The 23,594-nt window shown below is 35.4% G+C and overlaps 1 pseudogene; it reads right to left on the bottom strand.

The window, feature by feature from the left end:
• Window positions 1-1,419: 1,419 nt before the first annotated feature.
• LOC111719695 overlaps window positions 1,420-23,594 on the bottom strand; it is a 54,052-nt pseudogene continuing 31,877 nt past the window's right edge.

Genomic DNA, 23,594 nt, shown 5'->3' with positions numbered 1-23,594 from the left:
TATGCTGACTCAGGTCCAGATTTATTTTTTTTAATTATAATACTTTCTTGCTTCATTAGATAAAAATAAAGATAGTTCTGAGGGAAAAGCTGATACTAGTAAATATGAATCAGGCAAATGAAAATCTGGCAGTCTTGCTAGTCTGTTTCTAGGCCTAAGTATTTCAGACAACTGTGGGCAAGGTTTATCCAAGCATTGCCAGCATGCCTCCCCCAACAGGATCTTTGTACTCAAACAAATATACAGGATTAGTGTTGAAATGAAAAGATTTCTTTCTTGATTCTATGCCAATATCTACTTGAAAAAGAAGGAAAGTTAGTGAGTGATGCTCTTAGGCCATTTCAGATACTATATTTGTAGCTAAGCAGTTTAAGCAAAAAGACATTTTCATCCTTGGGATGTTGTTCCGCAAAGGTGATTCCACAACCTGTACACTAGCAATAACAATTTTGATCTGACATTAGCCATGAAAGCCTTCAAGAAGCTAACATTTACCATCCAGGGTATGTCCTGTGGGGCTAATTAACAGCTGGGGTCACTCCAATACTGTGTGGGCCATCAGCTTCTTTCAGCTCATCATTATTTTTCTAAGCTTATATATGCTCTCTCACACTGGGTCTTAAATCTTTATAAAAAGACACTCTCACCAGTTTTTCAAATGCATTTAATAACATCAACAGAATAATCACAGTCCTCTTTCAATAGTGGTTACTATATATCTATTCTGAATTAGCATCTTCTCATTGGTCATAATTTGAGGGAATTTATGCAATTTTTTTCCTATGATGTGCTACTAAATTTGAGACTCAAATGTCTATTAATATAGCATATTGGCCAGATCAAGACAGTCACAGATTCAAATGTGGCAACTGAAGGTATTCTATTATACCCAAATGAAAGGTCATTTTAGACTGAAGTAAAAATCTTCAAGCTAAATTTTCTGACTTGAAGATTTTGACAGTTTTAGAATGACCTTAACCCTGAAGTAATAACTTTAAAATTTGCTTACAAAAAATGTGAAACTGCTTTATATGAGCAAGTTCTTTTAAGTGGCACACTTTTTATTCAATTCACCATCTTTGTAACTTTGTGACTTCCCAGACCAAAGATTGTTTCCCTGGCCACAACTCCTCTATGTCTTTTTTTTAAATTTCAATTTTATTTGTTAAAAAACCAATAAGAGAGAAGAAGGAGGGAGCTACAAGGTTTATCCTGAGAGAGTGTCCAGGCAGGAAATAAAGATTTAGAAAGAATAAAACACACCCATGAAAATGGAGAGAACCTTTGATTACCAAATCCCCTGATCAAACAGTGCCTGTGGAACCTGTCTGGAAAAGAACATACCCCAGAGCTAGCATGCCCAGAGCTGAGGGAGCAAAGAGCAAAGCTGGAAGAGTCCATCTATAATCTGCTGCTCACTTACTGATTGTAGGGAAGAGCAGCTGGCTCAGTCGTCTTCATCCTTCTTGTTCTCCATCTCACCAGAAGCAGCTTATTTCCTTTTCTCTCCATGCTGACATTCTTCTCCATTCATTATCTTCCTCCTCATCTTCCTCATTCTTTGCCCCATCTTCTTCCTCCTTCTCATATTCCTCACCTTCTCCATCAACATCATCATCTTCATCAAGCTCCTCCTCTTCCTCCTTCTCCTTTTCTTCACATCACTTCGCTGTTCTCTCTGCAAACATTCTTCACACCCTCTATCAACCTTAGGGTCAAATCTAGAGCTTCCTAGTCATCAGCATCACAATCATAGAGATAGGTAAGCAGGCACAAAAGGGCAAACATACTGTTCTGGGAGCTCATCACCATGGTCACATCACATTTAAAAAGATTCAGGCTCTTGAGGTTAGGCAATTTCTTCAGGTGCTTCAGTTGGTGTCCTTGATTTTGCTCCCACTGAGGCTTAACGGGATCAGGCTGAGTTTTTGTTCTACCAGAATCCCCACTCCTCTAGAGACATGGTTATCACTCCAACTTTCATAGGTGAGAAAACCTTGGTAGGTTGGCCAAAGATACCTGGTTGATGTTCGCCATGCTGAGAAACACAGGTTTTTTGTTTTTGTTTTTGTTTTTTTCAAATCTGAAAACAGGCCCCCAGTCTTCCCATCATCTGAAAAGCAGTTATTCAAGACTAGATCATCCTTGGGCCTCTTGTTCCACAACTCCTATGTAACCTGTTTCTTGATGTCCATGGCCACATAGCCTGAGCCCAGACAGGGACCCCTGAGAGCCACTGCCATTTCTAGAGAGGCCACCAGGAAGGCACCAAAGGCTTCCTCAATAGAAAGTAAGCTTTTTTTGTTGTTTTAATTTTTTTCCAATTGCATGAAAAAACAATTTTAATTTTTTTTTTTAAATTTTGGGTTCCAAATTCTTTCCCTCATCATTGAGAAGACAAGCAATGTGATATAGGTTATACATATGCAGTCATGCAAAATATATTTCCATATTGTTGAAATATGTTGAATGTTGAAATAAAAAATGCAGACTGATAAATACAAGACAAATCAATGAATTATTTTTTAAATATTCTTTGATCTGCATTTAGAATTCATCAGTTCTTTCTCTGGATTTGAATATTATTTTTCATCATACATTCTTCAGAATTGTCTTAGATCATTGTATTACTGAGAATAATTAATAAATAAATCATTCACAATTGATCCTCACACAATATTACAGTTACTGCATGCAATGTGCTCTGGGTTCTGCTCACAACTTTGTACCAGTTCATACAAGCCTTTCCAGGTTTGTCTGAAAGAATCCTGATCCTATTCCTTATTGTACAATAGTATTCCATTACAATCTTATACCACAATTTGTTCATCCATTCTTCAATTGATGGGAACCCTTTCAATTTTCAGTTCTTTGCCACCAGATAAAGATCTGCTGTAAATATTTTTGTACCTATTAGTTCTCTTCTTTTTCTTTTTGTTTAAATCTCTTAAACAATGAGGATACAGACCTCACAGTGGTGTTGCTGAGTCAAAGATTCATAACAGTTTTATAGGCTTTTGGGTATAGTTCCAAAATGCTCTCCAGAATAGTTTAATCACTTTATGACTCCACCAAGAGTGTATTAGTGTTCCAATTTTCCTATATTCCCTTTTGTTCAATGTTTAAGCTCTTGTCCATTTGGAGATAACTAATATGGGAGAAATGATAGGAGCACACTGTGGCATGAAGTCAGTATTTGATACATTACTTCTTCCCAAACACAGATATTCAGAGACCTAGTTATTTGTCTGAATGGAATGTCTACATGAATACATATGCATATATGTAAATAGAAAAATATAAAGTAATAATGGTCTTAGAAACAGGATATTCCAGCCATGATACAGTAGTTCTAGTTATTCTTTCTCTCCAGTGGGAAAATTAGGACCACTAAAGAAAGAAAAAGGAAGGAAAAAAAAGAAAAGGAAGACAAAAGTCTAAACCTAGGGGTCAGAAAAATTGATTATGTACCTAATTACAGCATAAATATTTGTTACTTTTTTTCATTCATGAAATAGAGATTTTACTATTCTTCCCTAAATTTTTGTGAACATAAAAAAGTATTTTCAATTGTGTGAGTGACCAGTGCATGCTAGGACAGAGAAAACATGGGCATTGCTAATGAGATAAGGTAATGTAGAGGACATTACAGCAAGTCCAGCAGGTAGCTCAAGAGAGGAAAGATATAGATGAGAGTAAGTTCAGACTTGGGCTTTGGACCTAAACAATTCAGAATTTGATGAAAAAAGGTGACATACTTAAAGGGTAATGACAATAGTTCAAAAAGATGTGTGGGAGTTGAATACACAAAACTCCACTATTTTAGCTATAAATGAGAATTTTGAAGAAGGGGGAATATAGTAAAAAGGTAAAATAGTAAAAGTTGGAAAGAGAGAAAGAGGAAGAAGAGGAAGAAAGAGGAAGAAGGAAGAGAAGGAGGGCACGAGAGAAAAGAAGTAGAAATTGTTCATTGGTCCATTTTGTCATCCATTAGGACTGTGGTAGAAGAGGAGAGAGAAAGATAAAACAATATCCATGGCTGTGATAGGGTAAGTACAACAGGAAGGCTCCTTTAAAGGAAAAACCATGCTGTGGATTTGCATCAAGAAACTACAGTTGATTATTAATTCAATCAGGAAAAACTCTAGGGACATATTTACAGTAATTCAAATCCCTGAAAATAAGAAATTTGATGTGAGTTTCAGATAAGAGAGAAATTGAATTTATATTTGAGGCAGTACAGGACATAGGAGTTCTAGTAGGATTCTGTGGCTATTCCAGCTAGGCCAAGTAAAAAGATGCTATTCATTTTCATCAGAAATGAAGCAGGCAATATGTGACACATTGTGACTAGATTACAGAGATTTTATGATATATTGACAGGACTAGTAAAAGGCATCTTCTTTTAAAAATAGAAAAAGAATGAGTTGGAAAATACAAGCAAACTGGTTAGGAGGTTGGGGGTCAGAAGAGATTAACTATATGCCAAATGTTTTTCCTTTAGGGATGGAGAAGGGTAAAAGCTAATAAAAGGATCAGGCAAAGAAACAGTCCGGCTATTTTGAGGGTTTTTTTCTCTAGTTGTACACATTCAGGAAAAATATTTCAGGCATGGAAGTGAAGAATGCAACAGGGATGAAAGTGCATGTAGAAAATTTATGTATGAAAAGTCCAAAGAAAAATCAAAGGTGTTGTAGGTGCTGAACATGTAGTCTGTATAACTCACTTACAAGAATTATGCCTTATTTTTGGAGTAGGAAAGTGTACAGATAGGAAAGAATAATTATGTGTTCAAAGGTTGAGCCCAATCATAGGGAAAGCAGTCAAAATATAGGAAGAAGGCATTGTACTGTCTTTAGGGGGAAAAAAAAGTTGTGTTTCTTGCAAGCAAATCAAGCTCAACATATCAAAAAGTGAATTAATCATCAACCTTCCCTGTATCAATTTGCCCTGTTTCTGGTGATGGTACCACTTTCCTACTCACTTCAAAGTCATCCTTAACTCATTCCTCTTCTTCTCCCCTTTTTTTCTCCCCTGAATTGAATCATCTGCCTGTCAATTCTACCGTCTTTCACCCTCTTTCTTATCTCCAAGTTGTCTATGAAGTAAGTTGTCTTCCACAACTTGTATCCAAGTTAGTTTTTTCATCTCATTTCACTCTAGCCTAGTTCATGCACTCAACATTCTAATAAATTCTATCCTACTCTCTTTGGTCCTCTCTAGGAAACAACCTATCCTCTATTCCTGGATTATACATTGTCTATATTTCTACCTGTTAAAGTTTTTTTCTTTATTTTAAAATCCAGATAAAGGAAAACTTTCTGCATGGCACATTCCCTGATCCTTTCAACTGAAATTCATCTCTCCTTTCTCATTTTGTGTGTGTGTGTGTGTGTGTGTGTGTGTGTGTGTGTGTACTATCTGGGTGTGGCAGTTAGGGGGCACCATGGATAGAGCACTGGACTTGGAATCGGGTAGCCTTATCTTCTTGATTTCAAATCTTCTCTCAGACATTTATTAGCTGTGTGACCTTGGACAAGATACTTAATCCTGTTTTGTCTCATATCTGATCTGTAAAATGAACTGAAGAAGGAAATTGTAATCTTTTACTACTCTCTAGTCTTAAAAAAAAATATATTATTTTTGTCAAGAAAACCTTCAAATTAAAACATTAAGAGTCAGATACAACTGAAAAACAATGTCAACATACTATCTGGTCCCCTATATCACTTTTATCAATCTCAACACCACCCATAAAAACATAACATCCTTGAAAACAGAAACTGTTATTTTTTAACTGTGTGTCTTGCACAGGCAGAAGATACATTTAACAATCATTGAATTGAATTCAATGTGTCTAAAATGAGTCAATAGTTTACCAACAACAATATAACAAGACTTGATAAAACAAATGCAAAACCATAAGAATGGGAAACAAAATGGGAAGGACAATAGTACTGATGATATACTTGGAAGGTTTAGGATTCTCGATATTTATTTTTTGGTGAAGATGAGATAATTTGATGACAAAACAAATTTGGAATTTAACAATTTGAAAATAGATTTGGTATCAGGAAGTCATGGATTTATAAACCTCCTCAAATACTTAATAATTTAATGACCCCACACAAGCCACCTTACTTCTCATCTGTTAAATGGGGATAATAATTGTGCCTACTTCTCAGGATTGTTGTGAAGATCAAATGAGCATAAACATATAAGATGCTATTCAGTCTTTAAAGTGCTATATACATGTTAGCTATTATCATTACTATAGGATTATAGATTTAGGGAAAGGAGTTCAGTGAGTACTTTATCCAATCTCTTCATTTTTACATCCAAAGTGGGATTCAAGTACAAATCCTCTTGATGCATTATTTGCAAAGGCCCCAATACCAAACATTACCATCTCCACCCTGGATGACACCCCACTTTTAATCAGCTCCTGACATTTGTTTCCTCTAGGGCTGTGAATTTTCAACTGTTCCTCCAGCCTGTACAGATCATGGGACCACTGAATGTGACACACAACTCCCCTTAGCTGCTGCTGTCTTCAGATCTCATACCTCCCCTCCTGGCTTGAACCCCTCCCCCTTCCCCAGTACCTCTACTACTCTTGTCAGCTTGAAGTAATTATAAAAGTCTGAGATCTTTGCCCCTTTTTCCCCAAATTAATTTGGGTAGAAACTGCTTAAGGAAGGAGAGGTTGATGGGGGTGTGACACTGTGTTCCCTTTTGATCTATAAAGTTAACACTCTGAAATTCTGTCCCCTTTGATTCTTGGCCTCCCAAGCTCTGAGATATCTGTGAGAGAGCTTCTCAGGCTGGGCCATTTCTAAGGTAAATCATCTTCCTTGATATCCAAATCTCCATTCAAATTCAGGCTGAAAAAGCCTTCAAAGTAATTTTAGTTGGGAAATTCTGGTCTGATCAGTTCAAACTGCCCCCAGTCCCCCACCAATATCTACTCATAAAAAAGATTTCTGCTCTCTCATTTCTTTGCAGAATGTCCAAAGTAGCATGCTTTGCCTCTTTGGCATAGCTGCCAGGACTCCTGCCCGCTGAGAAGACATTCTCTTCTCAAAGCTAGACTCCATTTACCTAATAGGACTTTGCTTTTGTTTTTCTAGCAAAGCTGACTTCTCATCCAACAACAAACTTTTATTTTTGCCACTTAAAACTCTTCAGGTTCATGAATTCTTTCATGAAGGACCTGTGCCAACCAAAAGGGAATTTCCACAACTCTCTGACTGCCATTAGAATCCCATCACTCTGACCTTTGAGTCACCATTCTTTTTACCTTGGAAAGGATATTAGAAATCATTTAGCCCAATAGGACAGGAATCTCCTACTTAATGTTCCTGAAAAATCCATTGATAAGGTCATTGAAAGATCATAATTCGAATATTGCTTGAACATTTTCAGTGATAAGGTTATCCACTATTTCACAATTTAACTAAATTCAGCAAATACTTATTAAATATTTAGTAAATGTCTGTTCTTTGCAAAATACTATCTTGGGAATTAAGGATACACAAAGATTTCTCCCCTCCAGGAACTTATATTCTACTGGACAGCTTCTTTCATTGCTGAACAGCTGAAACTGGTATGATGATTTTCCTATATTTAGAGCCCCCCCCCCAAATTCACTAGGATATGTCTACTTCCTCTTTGATATGATAATTCTACAAATACTTGAAGCCAGTTATCAAGCTGACCTCTACTTACACACATACAGAGAGACAGACAGAAAAAGAGAGTGAGAGAGGGGGGAAAAGGGGGAAAGAAATGGAGAAAGGGGGAGACAGAGGTGGGGGGGAGAGAGGGAGTAGAGAGAGAGGAAGAGAGAAGGGGAGAGAAAGTGATATGTATACATATATAAAAGGATTGGGAAAAGAATGGTCCTGAGGATGAAACACATATGGAAAATAGAAGTGAGAAACAAAGGAAATCAACTATGTTACCAATGCAATGTGTAAGCTAATGTAGCATGCAGGAAATTTTGGTTGGTGATAGAAAAGGAGTGCCAAGCATACTTTTATTTTGTTCAGACTTGTAATTTTATTAGAATTTCATGGAATTCCCTAGATCAATCACCGATCAATTCATCAATAGATATTTATTAAGGGTTTACTGTGTGACAGACACAATACTATACTGATTTATAATTATAAAGAATTGCCTGGGAATCACTTAGAGACTGAGTGACTTTCTCAGGGTCACAAAGTTAATATATGTTAGACGTAGAACTTGAATCTAGGTTTTCCTGATTCTAAAACTAGTCCTAATACTATACCATGCTGACACCTATCATTTATATTAACATATGTTCTTATGTTCTTATGTTATATCTTCTATAACATAATCTAGGTATAAAAAGTATTGAAAAGTATGTAAATATGTGTATGCATATATATATGACACATATATACACACCTAGCCACAGATACATATGTGCATGTGCATGTATACACACATGCACATATATATAGATACATTTATATCCTCATTATTCTATGCCTATGAAACCTGGACAGTGTATCAGCACCATGCCAGGAAACTAAATTGCTTCCATTTGAATTGTCTTTGGGAGATTCTGAAGATCATCTGGCAGAAGAAAATACCAGACATTGAGGTCCTTTCTCAAACTAAATTGCCAGACATTTCAATTCTATTGAAGAGAGCATTACTCTGTTGGGGTGGCCATATTGTTTGAAGGCCAAATGTATACTTTATATTTGCCAAAAAGTACTATTTTATGGAGAACACACTCAGATGAGAACTCACAAGGTAGTCAGAAAAAGGAATACAAGGTTATGCTCAGGATCTCTCTTAAGGACTTTAGAATTGATTGCATGACATGGGAGTCAGTGGCACAGGATCACCCAGCTACCCTCATCAGAGAAGGTGCTGTGCTCTACAAGCAAAGCAGAATTGAATTAGTTCAGAAGAAATGTGGTATGTTCAGAGTTGGCGAGTCCACTCCAAATGGTCATAGGGACTATTGGTCTCAACCTGTGGCAGAACATTCCTGGCTCATATTAGTTTGATCAGCCACCGTCAGACATACTGTAACTTGATTTTGGTCAACATGGTAATGTCATTTTGGTCATCTTCAAGAATGAAGGACAACAACTAAACATATACACAGATGCATACATATCTATATATAATATATGTATATATGCAATGCATATATAAATTACATAGCACATATGTGCATATACATGTAAGTGTCTATGGGTGCATATATACACAATACATACATATATATACACACACACCCCACACACCCCCTCACACACATATATATATTTATATTTATATTTACTTGCATATGTGTATGACTTACATTACATTTTATATTTATATGGGAGGTGCAGTGGATAAAGTGCCCAACTTGGTATCATGAAGACTGCTGCTAATACTTAACTATATAATCCTGGTAAAGTCATTCATCTTTTTTCAGTTTTAGTTTTCTCATCTGTTAAATGGGACTTTTTATTATTGTAGTATCTACTCTATTAGGCTGTTTTAAGGATCAAAGGAAAAAAATAGTTATAAAGCATTTCACAAGTCTTAAAGCATGATATAAATGCAAGTTGTGATGATGCTGGTGTTGATGAAACAAAATGACATCATTATGAAATTGTTTATTATTATGCTTATTAATATTTATTACCATGCAATTTGATCAGTTATTCAAAGCTTATAGTTCCTTTCTCTTCATTTTCAGTCATTTGATTGCTTTTAAATAGTTCTGTCAGAAATGGAACAGGGATTGGAAGAGAAAATGAAACTCCATCAAATTCATTTTTGCTACTTTCTTGATAAAATATTTAGTTGGGTCAAAAGTTGAAGCTGCCTAAAGTCAGCTCACAGTCCCTCACAGTTAGGTGCAGTTGTTGATTTGATTATATGATTAAGATTTGAATAAATAATAGCATTGACCTGCTTAAGAAGTATTTGCATTTTAAAAGAGGAGCTCTGTTAACCCAGTTGAATCAGTGTTTGAGAAATGTAGGCCCCTTCCTCCATTGATATTTCCAGACCTCAGTCCTTTAACTTTGAAGCCTGATGCTCCAGACACTGCAAAACCAAACACTGAGGGTCCCCAACTTCTGTGGTACCTTTTTTTGGAAAGGGATACTTCTTATCAATTGTCTAGAAAGACAGCAGTAGTAGAGAGTTAGTTATAGATAAAACTGTCTGCTCTCTAGGAATATACTGGTAAAGGTTTAACATAGCTCTCCAAATAGCAAACTACATTTATAAATTTAATCTGCATTAAGATTTTCTCCATCATTTTCTTAAGTGTAGTTTGGCAGAGTAATAACTAAGAGCCAAATCCCCATATGTCTACACTCCAATCAAGAAAACAACAAATTTAGTACTAATTTGTTTGCAATTTGTAGCACAAATACACTAAAAATTTAACAACTTCAATATGAGCATAACCCTTCCCTCTTTCATTTCATGGCATTGTGGGAAAAACCAAACTAGGAAGCAAAATATTTAGGATCTAGTACTAATGCTATCATTTATTGAATTACTATGAGCAAATTACTACTTTGATCTAGATCTCACTTTCCCCATCTATAAAATGAAAGACTTAAACATTAGTAATTCCCAACTTAAATCATATTGTTGTTAAGTCATTTCAGTTATGTCTGACTCTTCATGACCCTATTTGGGGTTTTCTTGGCAAAAATACTGGAGTAGTTTTCTATTTTCTTGTACAGTTTATTTTACAGATGAAGAAATTAAGGCAAAGAGGGCTAAATGATTTGCCCAGGTTCACACAACTAGTATCAAAGGCAAGATTTGAATCCAAGGCTTCCTAATTTCAAGATTTGTCCTACATCTTAGCGTCATCTCCTCTTACTTTATCTTAACCTTTGCCTTTGCCTTGCTGTAGTGTCTTTCCCAACTTTGCCCTGACTCACAGTGTTTTGCTCAGGTGGAAAAATTCATAATTTCAGTTCTGTTCATTTCATATTTCTGAGACAACTGTTAGGTAGATACACAAATATTACCAATGCTGCTTCTGCTTGTGGATGATCTGTATCTAGGATTACTAAAATTGCTTCCAAGGATTCACAAAGACTGCTGGTGATGTTTCTCTTATTCAATTCTGTTAATTTTGAGAATTCAGAATGTGAAAGGAGCATTTCATAATTATCCTTTTGTGTGTACTTCCACGAAATTTTTAACTTTTTCTTAATTGTATTCATTTTATTACACAAATTAAAAACAGTAGTCATAGTGCCTTGGAGACTCAAATCTAATTCATGTAGCAGGGAAAATACCACTGATAAATAAGCAAGCTTTTCAACTTATCTTTTATCATAAAAATATAGCAAAAATTGAATACTTCTGATTTTTTAATATTTTAGTTTCAAGTCATACCCAAAATAATCTTATCAAAGCTCCCTCCCGTTTTCTGTTTTTTTTAAATTTTGTATTGATTTTCCCATTTCTCAGAATTTTTCATATCTATGTTTTGATAATATAATTATATTCACATATAATTTAAATGACAATAACTAAATTATTGATTATATCTTTATATCTTTTTGGAAAATATAAATAAAGTTGATATGATTACTTTAGAGCATGCAGATTTTTTCCTGGTACTGTTAAACCCAGGAGTTGAACCTCAAATCAAGGAGGTATGTGCAATTTCCCAATCTTTCTTGAAAAATTTTAAATTGTTTTCAAAAATGGTTAAATTCACAGCTTCAAGATTAGTGAATTAGCATGTATTATCTTCCTATAATTCTTCCAGCATTAAATTTTTCCTTCTTTGTCAATTGTCAATTCTTTGCCAATCAATTGTTTTGATTTGCAAAGCTATGATGCTTATCAATGATTTTGAACAAGATGGTTGTTGATATTTTGCATATCTTCTTTTGAAAACTATTAATATACTTTTACCACTCATCTTTTGAGGAATGGATCTTAATCTTATATATTATGGATATGAGATTTTTATTAGATATGTTTAATGCAAATTTCCCTAGGCCAGATCTTTTCTTCTAATTCTAACTAAACTGATTTTGTTGGTACAAATTTTTAAAAATTTTATATAATCGAATTTCCATTTCATAAAATTAAATGTTGTCTTTTGTAATCTTATATTTATCATCTTAATGCTGCCCTTATATATATATATTCATATATAATATGACCCTATATATTAATACAAAATATACAGCAAAAAATATGAACTTCTACTCTCCTTAATTTTTTATGATGTTGGTTTAGCCATTAGAAATTATGATATAAAGTATAAAATGGTGGTCTAAGCCTATTTTCTGCCTTTTTTTTCCCCAGGTGTATCAAAAGCTCTTGTAGAATAAGGGGTCCCTTCTCCAGTATTTGTTTATAGATTTAATGAATACTGATCTTCTGTTGATATGCATCTTCTTATATTTTGTGGAAAGAGATAACCTGGCATAGTGTCCCAAATACAGTGCTATACCCAGAATCTGGTAGATAGGCTTTTACAATTGCCTCAGCCTCTTATCATCTGTGTGACCTTAGGGAAATCATTTAACCTTTCTTGGAATAAATTTTGTAATGCCGAAGAAACTGAGGCAAGACAGAGATTAGAGGGTTTTACTATTTTAACAGTGGAGAAATTGGGCTAGCCATACTAGCAGGCTTGGATGGGACTCCTGTCTCAAAGCATCCTGCAATAAGCACATAATTCCAGAGACTTTTATAGGGTTCCAGCAATGAGGGAAACAAAGGCAAGGTGAACAGGTTGGGGATAATGAAGATGGTCGAGCAGGAGATAGAAAGTCTGAGGCAGAAGATAACCAGGGGGTTAAGATAAGGCATCTAGAGTTTTATGACTTTTTGGAATGCCAGAGTGGCTAGAGCTTCACAGCCCTAATTGTCTTAATCCTAATGACTATCAGGGAAACTGAGGCAGGACAATTCAGGGAAACTGAGGCAGGACAATTCAAGGAAACTGAGGCATAACAGTTTCCTCTTTTGTAAAACAGGGTTAATAATAACAGCTGTGGCATAGTATTTTGTTTTGTTTTGTTTTGTTTTCCCAAAAGTGTTTTCTTTTTCCAATTACCTGTAAAGATGGTTTTCAACATTCATCTCTGTAAGATTTTGAAGTTCAAATGTTTTCTTCCTTCTTCCCTTGCCTCTCCCCACAAGACAGCAAGCAATCTGATAGCAATTATTTTCATTTTAAACATATTTCCATGTTTGTCATGTTGCCTCATAAAATTTTGTGAGAATCAAATGAAAATGGGCATGAAATAAATGTTAACTATTTTAACATTGTTGTTATTTTTTATTGTTGTTTCTTGATAATCTCACATCCCATAGATCTATTTTACATTTTATCCAGTACCATTATTATTATTAATACTAATGCCAGTTTTTGTGATGATGTTGTTTTAATGATTACTTCTTTGAATAACAGAGGATTCAAAGCTGAGCATTAACAGAAGATTCTCCTCACTGAAAGAAAAAAGTAATCACTTAATATTGTATGTTTGCCTGAGGGACAGGGGTTGAGAAATCTTGTGAGAGGAGAGCTATTTTGACTGCTGACTTCCACAAAAGATACATGTTGTTCTATTCTCTGTTTGGGAAGCAACTGGCAAGATAAGGAACTGGAATCTCAGAGGTTGAACCTATTTCCAATCATCACATTAGAGACCTTGTGATATTTACCCTTGTGTGAAATAGAAGACTCTCTATCCAGCTCCTCTCCCTGTAGACTCCTTCCCAAAGTCTTTCGCTGTGGCAGAAAAGGCAACATGTATGTTCCAGGCTAACCCTGAGTCAGGCCAGTCCTCCTAATAGTTTAGGATTGATATTAGAACAATATAAGATATTTGTAGGTCATTCAACAGTTAATAAAAAGAAATATACTTAGCTGTAGTAGGAGAAGGATATTCAACAAGAATAAGTATTGAGATAATCTCATTATTCAGCTGAGCAAAAGTCCCTTGATTGAGTGGCCCACCAGCCAAATATGAGCATCCCTTACAGTTCCTTGTGGTTGGTTTGTGTTCAGGTGATGAGGAACCGACATCAACTGTCTGAATTCTTATTCCCTGAACCAAGCAAAACTAAGTCTCAATATGTTTTAAGGAAAAAGTAGTCTAACTTAAGTTACCATATTTCACCTAACAAAATACAAATAATAATTATAATAACAACCACAACAAACAAAAACCCAAAACATACTGATAAGCTGAAATAGAAACAATTAGCAGTTGATTACATATGAGAAGTGAAAACCAGTGATGGGATCCTGAATGACTAGAAAGATGATAGTGCCCTCAAAAGAAACAATTAATTTTAGAAGAAGGCTAGGTTTGGGAGAAAATAATGACCTGTTTTGGATATAGTAAGTCTGAGATGCCTATGGAATATTTAATTTAAAATATGTAATAGGTAATTGGTGATAAGAAACAATTTAGGAGACAAAAAAGCAGGAAATGTAAATATGGTAGGCATCTGCTTAAAAGGAGCAATTGAGTCCATGGAAGCTTATGAGGTCATCAGGTGAGAGAGGGTAGAAATAGAAGAGAGGAAGACAGGGCAAAACCTTGGGAAACTATCCACAGGTAGGAGATATAAGATGAATGATAATTCAACAAAGACTGATACAGACAGAGAATGAGATATCTCTGTTTAAAGTGGGTAATGTGGTAGCTTCTACTTCTTCCTAAAGTAATTAAAAACAAGAGGTAATAGTTCTGTTGTTCAAAAGACTCTGGCCAGATAGGAGTAAGAGCAAGTTTACTTGCTTAATAAAATACTAGAAATGAAATTAGCTTACAGATCATCCAGTCTGTTATGGGCCAGAACTTGAAACAAAGGATTCTTACAAGGTACTAAGTCAGTGGAATTGATAGAGACATTAGTTATCTAATTTAGCATGGTTCAGTATAATTGATTCAATCCTACAAGGAGATATTATGGGCCAGAACTTGAAACAAGATACTAAGTGGAATTGAGGAGACAATGGTTAAATCTAGCATTGACTTAATCCTACAACAAATAATGGTTTCCTAGTGATATAATGATTGATTTGTACTCAGTGTACAGCATATAAGAAAGAAGCTCTCAGGGCTAGAAAGGACGAGCGCACTAGAAGCTCTCAGAGGCTGAGACAGATCCATTCCATTGTCCACCTTTGTGGTGGCTGTAGCCTGAAGCACACCTTTGGATTCCAACAGATTCAAAGGGCAGAGAAGGAGGCAGGAGCTCAAGCCCACAAGAACCAAGGAGAGAGGAAGATAACTAGAAAACTAGCTGAGCCCCAAGTGAAGGAGATAGAACTTTGAAGGAGACAATAAAGGATTTGTACTTTAACTCCTGGCTGTACTCTTATGGTAATTACTGAACTGAAATGAAGGCTGCTCCCAGAAGCCCCACAAGAAACCTGCTCCCTGAGAACATTAAATTTTAGAGAGAATATTACACAGTCCACTCTGCATCTTCTACAAAAACAGAAAACTAAGGTCCAGAAAAAGTTCCACCTGAATTGAACTTTAAAAGGAAGAGAACTATTTCAACAGATATGTGAATGAAAATAATAATGGGAATGGGAGATGGATACAAAAAAGCACATATAAAGGAAATGATTAGGATGAGCTCTAGGAACAATGAGTCACATCTTCTGAATGGAAGGTAAAATTTATAAGTCGTAAAACATGTTAAAATTTTGTCTTTTTATCTTCAGCATCTTAACAAAGTGCCTACCATATTGTAAGTGTTTTAGAAGTATTATTGACTTTGTTTGACTTCTGAAATGATCCAACCATTTTGGACAACAATTTGGAACTATGCCCAAAAGGCTATAAAACTGTACATACCCTTTGATCCAGCAATGTCATATTGGTTCTATATCCCAAAGAGATCATAAAAAAGGGAAAATGGCTCACACATGCAAAAATATTTGTAACAGCTCTTTTTGTAATGGCAAGTTGAAAATACAGTGGATGCCCATCAACTGGAGAATGACTGGATAAGTTATGATATATGAATATAATGGAATATTATTGTTCTATAAGTAATGATTGTAAGGGTTAAAAAGCCTCTAGAAGCAAGGAATGCAGTTCAAGGCATGTAGGAAGACCTGAGGGATGAGAGGCTCTGAGGCATAGGCAAGTCCTATGTGGAGGTGGGGCATAGCCCCAGGAGGCGGTGTCTGACCCCAGGTACCACTTCTCCCTCCTTAGTGCTCTCAAAGCCTAGCACGCCTCCCTTCTTCTTCTCTGGCCAATCCCGTTATGACCTGCCTGTCCTGGTTCCTAGAGGACCTCCCCTTCCCCCTGGATCCTCAAGGGGGTATAAATATATGCTATCTAAGAATAAAGTTCTCTTTCGCTTCACCCCTACCTCCTAGTGGTCTGTCTCTATGGGATCCGGGTTGGTGCCCGAAGACAGGTAAGTGTGGCCTAGCCGTGCCTTTGATGAACAGGCATTAAGAGTAGCTCAAAGAGGAGCTACCAGGGTAGAGTAGTCCATAGGGGCGTAACAATGATGAGCAGGGTAATTTCAGAAAAGCCTGGAAAGACCTGTATGAACTGACACTGTGAAGTGAACAGAACAGTGTACTCAGTAACAGCAAGATTATGTGATGATCATCTATGATAGATTTAGCTCTTCTTAGCAATACTAAAGACAATTCCAATACCTTTGAGATGGAAAATGCCATCTACATTCAAAGAGAGAGAGAGCTATGGAAACTAAATGTGGATCAAAGCATACTATTTTCACCAGTTTTTGCTTGTTTGCCTTTTCTTTCTGATTTTTTCCCCTTTTTGCCTGATTTTTCTTGTACATGACAAATATGGAAATATGTTTAAAAGGATTTTATATGTATAAGCTATCTCAGATTGCTTGCTGTCTTGGGGAGAAGGGAAGGGAAGAAAAAAAAAAAGCTGGAACACAGAATCTTGCCTAAATCAATGTTGAAAACTACCTTTACATATGTTTGGAAAAATAAAATGCTACTGAGGAAAAAAAAACATGTTGCAGTAGCAAAAAAAAAAAAAAAAAAAAATGAATGAATGAAATATTGCTGATTGATTATTTAATATGAAAAGCTAGGATTTAATATGAAAAGCTAAGATTGAGACAAATTTCAGAAACCTTTGGCAGAAACCTTTTATTGATTAAGGATTTTATAAGTTATCCTTTGATAATAACAAGTCACTAATATGTTTGATCATAGGAGTAGCACAGTCAGACTATACATTGGGAGTTTGTTTTGGCAACTGTATAATACTAACATGCCCATTATGTAAAACTTTTGCAGGCTCTTTATGTATATCTCTCCTCTAATACTCACCTGTAAAGTGGGTGTTATTATTATAACATAACAATTTGTTATGCTTTCATAATAAATTACCTATTTTTAATTATAACAATTTAATTTTTGCCTTGTGAAGTAGGACCATTTTATAAATGCCAGATGAAACCTAGAGAGGTTAAGTGGTTTGCTCAAAGTCACACAAGTAGAAAAGGACTGAGGTAAGATTTGAACACAGCTTTTCCTGATTCCCAAATTCCAGTGTTCTATGCACTGAATCCAGTGTTCTATGCACTGAGCCTCTTTCAAAAGTAGAGAGGTGAGGGCCACCTAACAATGAAGAAACCAGTCCTGGAATCAGGAGAACCTAAGTTCAAATCTGACTTCAGATACTTACTAGCTGTGTCACTTAAACCAGTTGCCTTGAAAAAAAAAAAATAGGGAGGTGAGAATTGGGAATTGGGGGAAATCAGGTAGACCATATATGAAATGTTTACAATAGTATAGAAGAGAGACTATAATAATCTACAATAAGATGGTATCATGCTGTAAAGAGAAGAAATCAGCATGCAAACATAATTATAAGACTGGGACATTGATTACATATAGAAATATTAAATTAAATTATTAAAATAGAAAGAAGAATCCAAGATTATTTCTAGATTTGAACCCCAGATAAATGGGAATAAAGTATTGGCATCACTAGAAATAGAAGTATTGGTAGACTAAAGTGTGGAGCAGAAAAAGATAAGTTCAGCTTTGGACATGTTGAATTGGAAATGCCAGCTGCACATTTGTTTGAAAATATGGTAATGAAAGCTGAAAAATAAGTCAGAGCTAAAGATATAGATGGAAGGTATAGAGACAATAATTGTAGCAGTGACAATGGCTAAATTCACCAAATGGGAAGCTTTAAAGGAAGACAAGACCAAATATATTGTCTTTTTTATGTAAAAGGATCCAATAATGATCAGGAAGTCTTCTTGTTTAAAAAAAAGGACAACATGGTATGGAGGAAAGAACATTGGATTTGAAGTTTAAATATCTGTATTTGATTCCTGTATTTCCATTTACTAGTTGTGCAATCTCCAGTGAGCCACTTAAACTCACTATATCTCAATTTCTTCATATGTAAAAAGAGAGTATTCAACTCAATGACCCTAAAGTGCCTTCTTTCTTTAAACCTATAATCCTATGACTGGATGATGGTTAAGATGCCTTTTGGTTTTAAATCCTATGTTATCATAATCCTACTTAATCTTAACCAAAATATGAAAGGCACTATGATTAAAAAAAAAAAAAGGACTGTTTTCTTGGGCTCTGCTTCTATAATATTAATATTTGCATTATTTTCCAATAAGCTTCCTGGTTACCAGAGATTGTAAGCAACCATATGCAAACAAGTAGCTTTATGCATAGATAAGATGTTACCTGAAAAATCAAGACAAATCAACCAAGACTTTGCAAGAGTAATATATTCTTCTGTATGCTATAGGTAATATTTCAAAATGCAAAATTGCAAAGTTTTTGAACTGCTGAGGCTATTATAATATTTGCCCAGTATGAACTCTTTGAGCAAGCATTTTTTGAGCATTCAACTATGAATGGATAATAGACTATGCACAGGAAAAATCACTTCTTGTGGTGATGACTTACCAAAGTGCATTTAAAAAATATATATACTGGGAAAAGGAATCATAGTTTTGTGGGAACACCTCTTGCATTTTTTTTAAAGAAGCCCTAAAATAGGAAAGAACAGACTTACTGTAGTAAAAAATCAATTATAAGTTATGTGAAGTCTCACTGAAATAGGAAGTGGTAAAGCATTTGCTTAGCTAACCAACAATACAAATAATATAGATGTCTCATGGGAGAGAATAATGGATCTACATAGTACTGTGATTGAATTGGTATCTCATGGCCTAAATGTGCTTCTTAATGACATAACTGTGAGGGATTGATAACTAATAAGATTGGACACTCAGAGCAAAAGAAGCTATCAGACATAAAACTGGCTTACAGTAGAGTTTCTGTCTTCGAGAAAGATGGCAAGGAATCAAATAGTAATCCGGAAGCAATTCAAGAATATTTGATGGGATGAAATGGTAACATACATTGAGAACTTACAGAAACAAATTAGACTCTTTAAAAAAATAGTATAGTTGATGTCATTAAAGGACCTGATAGTATATAAAATGCCAAACTGAATTGCTTCAAGGTTCAAATGTAAATTTCTCTGAAAATTTTGAAACGACTTTTTAGATATTTGAGTAAAGCTAGCATAACTCTTTTACCTCAATTTCAATAGGATCAAAATTGACATTGGAAATATGAATGAATAAATAAATGAAAGGAATGAAACATTTATTATGTTATGTATTATGTGCAAAGCACTATGCTAAATGCTGGGAATACAAATGGAAAAGCAAGACAGTCCCTGTTCTTTTTTTTTTTTTTTTAATAGCCTTTTATTTACAGGTTATATGCATGGGTAACTTTACAGCATTAACAATTGCCAAACCTCTTGTTCCAATTTTTCACCTCTTACCCCCCACCCCCTCCCCCAGATGGCAGGATGACCGGTAGATGTTAAATATATTAAAATATAAATTAGATACACAATAAGTATACATGACCAAACCGTTATTTTGCTGTACAAAAAGAATCAGACTCTGAAATATTATACAATTAGCTTGTGAAGGAAATCCAAAATGCAGGTGGGCATAAATATAGGGATTGGGAATTCAATGTAATGGTTTTTAGTCATCTCCCAGAGTTCTTTCTCTGGGGCGTAGCTGGTTCAGTTCATTACTGCTCCATTGGAAATGATTTGGTTGATCTCGTTGCTGAGGATGGCCTGGTCCATCAGAACTGGTCATCATATAGTATTGTTGTTGAAGTATATAATGATCTCCTGGTCCTGCTCATTTCACTCAGCATCAGTTCGTGTAAGTCTCTCCAGGCCTTTCTGAAATCATCCTGTTGGTCATTTCTTACAGAACAGTAATATTCCATAATTTTCATATACCACAATTTATTCAGCCATTCTCCAACTGATGGACATCCATTCAGTTTCCAGTTTCTAGCCACTACAAAAAGGGCTGCCACAAACATTCGTGCACATACAGGTCCCTTTCCCTTCTTTATAATCTCTTTGGGATATAATCCCAGTAGTAACACTGCTGGATCAAAGGGTATGCACAGTTTGATAACTTTTTGAGCATAGTTCCAAACTACTCTCCAAAATGGTTGGATTCGTTCACAACTCCACCAACAATGCATCAATGTCCCAGTTTTCCCGCATCCCCTCCAACAATCATCATTATTTTTTCCTGTCATCTTAGCCAATCTGACAGGTGTGTAGTGGTATCTTAGAGTTGTCTTAATTTGCATTTCTCTGATTAATAATGACTTGGAGCATCTTTTCATATGACTAGAAATAGTTTCAATTTCTTCATCTGAGAATTGTCTGTTCATATCCTTTGACCATTTTTCAATTGGAGAATGGCTTGATTTTTTATAAATTAGAGTTTTCTCTATATATTTTGGAAATGAGGCCTTTATCAGAACCTTTGACTGTAAAAATATTTTCCCAGTTTATTGCTTCCCTTCTAATCTTGTCTGCATTAGTTTTGTTTGTACAAAAACTTTTCAGTTTGGTATAATCGAAATTTTCTATTTTGTGATCAGTAATGATCTCTAGTTCTTCTTTGGTCATAAAGTCCTTCCCCTTCCACAGGTCTGAGAGGTAAACTATCCTGTGTTCCTCTAATTTATTAATAATTTCATTCTTTATGCCTAGGTCATGACCCCATTTTGACCTTATCTTGGTTTATGGTGTTAAGTGTGGATCAATGCCTAGTTTCTGCCATATTAGTTTCCAATTTTCCCAGCAATTTTTATCAAACAGTAAGTTCTTATCCCAAAAGCTGGGGTCTTTGGGTTTGTCAAAGACTAGGTTGCTATATTTGTTGGACAGTCCCTGTTCTTAAGGAGCTCATATTCTAATGAAGGACATGATACATGTGGAAAACATCAGCTACAACTCAGATCTTATGATCCTTGGGGTGCAGCAGCAAAGTAAACAGTTAAATCTCTTCTTTAACATCATTTCCACTGACAAAATCATACCAGTTTCTGAATTTGAACCATTTTACAAGGCCAAAGACTTTGATGAGAAGAACTTTCTTTTATGGGTCTTCAGCAGCTATGGCTATAACAGTTGCTAGGCTGCATCTCTATAGGATTTGCTTCTTTTGGTGATGTCAGAAGTCATGGGGCTGGAGGCATTGCTATTACCACTGAACTTCAGGGTCTGAGGGGATTTGGTGGTCTAAGTGGTCATTGTGGTTTGACTTGCCTGACATATGTAGCCTCTCATTTCTTCCTCGGACTACCTTGCTATTTCTGCTAGATTGACTTGCTTGCTCTGTGAGTGGCAGTTGATGGAGATGGCTGACCTCTGCTTAACAACAGCTATTTATCTGGATGATGACTGTGATGATGAACAATATTGTGCTTGTAAAAACCCAGCCTCTCTTTCTGCTGGCTCATCTAGATGTCTAGGGATTACAGTGACCACTATCTCCATGAGACCAGATAATGGCTGTTTTTGCACTAAAGATGGTGGCACATCATGTAGAAATGAAACATAATCTCAAAGGTTGCCAAACACAGAATACTTGAACACATTCATCCTAGGAATGTGGATTAGACTTCTGCTACAAATAACCATCCTCGTGGCAAAGTCTAATTTAACATATCCATTTTCTTCATCCTCCTCAATCATTTTTGACTTGTACAAGAAATTAATCTATGTTGTGAAATAAACCCTATAATGATGTTGATTTCAATCAGTAAAACTTGCCCCTTTCTGTAAGTCTATGAAGATAATACTCCTAAAACATCAGAAGGAAAGACTACAAAGCTAGATGTTTCCAAAAACAGTACCAATTAAACAAAGTTCCATGTGGCAAAAGATGCATTTAATGAGGCTTTTGGAGTTCTTTTCTAGTTTTTTCAACTCATTTTCTGTGTCTGTCTAATATAGAAGGCAATGCTAAGTCCAGAAAGCATCATTAACTTCCTTTTTGTCATTTTACCCTAACAGCAATCATTTCTTTGACTTGTAAGTTTTTGCTGTTTCTTATAAATTGGCAAAAGGTGTGAGAGATGCAATAACCCAGCTCTCATTAGCTTGTAGATCCCTTATACAAAATTGAAAGCACTGAAAATTAACTTCAATTAGTAAATATGTATTTATTATATAAATAGACAATGGTTTTAATTATAATGTGCCCAAAATACAGGCAACAATGTGACATAATTCATAGAAAATTGTGCTTAGGGTCAGTAAGACCTAGGTAAAAACACTGGTCATAATACCCTTTAGTTGTATGATTCTGGGCAAGTCACATAGTTAACAAGCTAAAAAGCATTTATTAAGCATGTACTATGTGCCAGACACTGTAGTAAATACTGAAGATACAAAGAAAGAGAAAAACAGCACCTAATTTCAAGAAATGCAGTCTAGTGAGGGAGACAACATGCAAACAATTAAGTATAAACAAAATATATTCAGCAAGAAATGGGGATCATCTCAGAGGAAAGGTAGTAAGCGTAAGGACTGGGAAAAGTTTCTTCCAGAAGGTAAGACTAGCTGAGGCACAAAAGAAGCCAGGAAAGGAAGTAGAGATAAGAGCGAGTGAGTTTTACAGGAATGGTGGACAAGCTATAGATGGAATGTCTTTTGTGAGGAACAGATAGGAGGCCATTGTCACTGGTTTGCAAAATGCTTGGAGAAGAATAAAATGTAAGAATACTGGAAAAGTAAGAAGGGGCTAGAACATGAAAGGATTTAAAAAACAAAAAGAGCATTTTATATTTTAACCTGAAGATAATAGGGAGCCACTGGATTTGATTCAATAGAACCATGATATGATCAGGTCTGCTCTTTTAGGAAGATAGCAATTATAGATGATTAAAGATAAGTCAAAAATGGGAAAAGATTTGTGATATGGAGACTGAATATTTCTTGAGATCAGATAAAAGACTATTAAAGTAATTTAAGCATGAGATGATGAAGGCCTGTCTCAGTTTGGTGGTAGTATCAGAGGAGAGTACAGGGGTTAAAGGAGTTATAAAGAAATGTAGCAACATAGTGAATATGGGGAGTGAGAAAGAGTGAGAAGCTAGGGATAACTGAGTTTTAAAGCCTAGGTACTTGGGAGGAGGATAATATACTCTAAAGTAATAGAGAAGTTAGGAAAAGGAGAGGATTTGGGGAGAAAGA

This window comes from Sarcophilus harrisii, chromosome 3 (genome assembly GCF_902635505.1).
Source record: "Sarcophilus harrisii chromosome 3, mSarHar1.11, whole genome shotgun sequence".
Classification (NCBI taxonomy): Eukaryota; Metazoa; Chordata; class Mammalia; order Dasyuromorphia; family Dasyuridae; genus Sarcophilus; species Sarcophilus harrisii.
The sequence above is the reverse complement of the archived record's forward strand: the minus strand, read 5'-3'. Positions and strand labels throughout refer to the sequence as shown.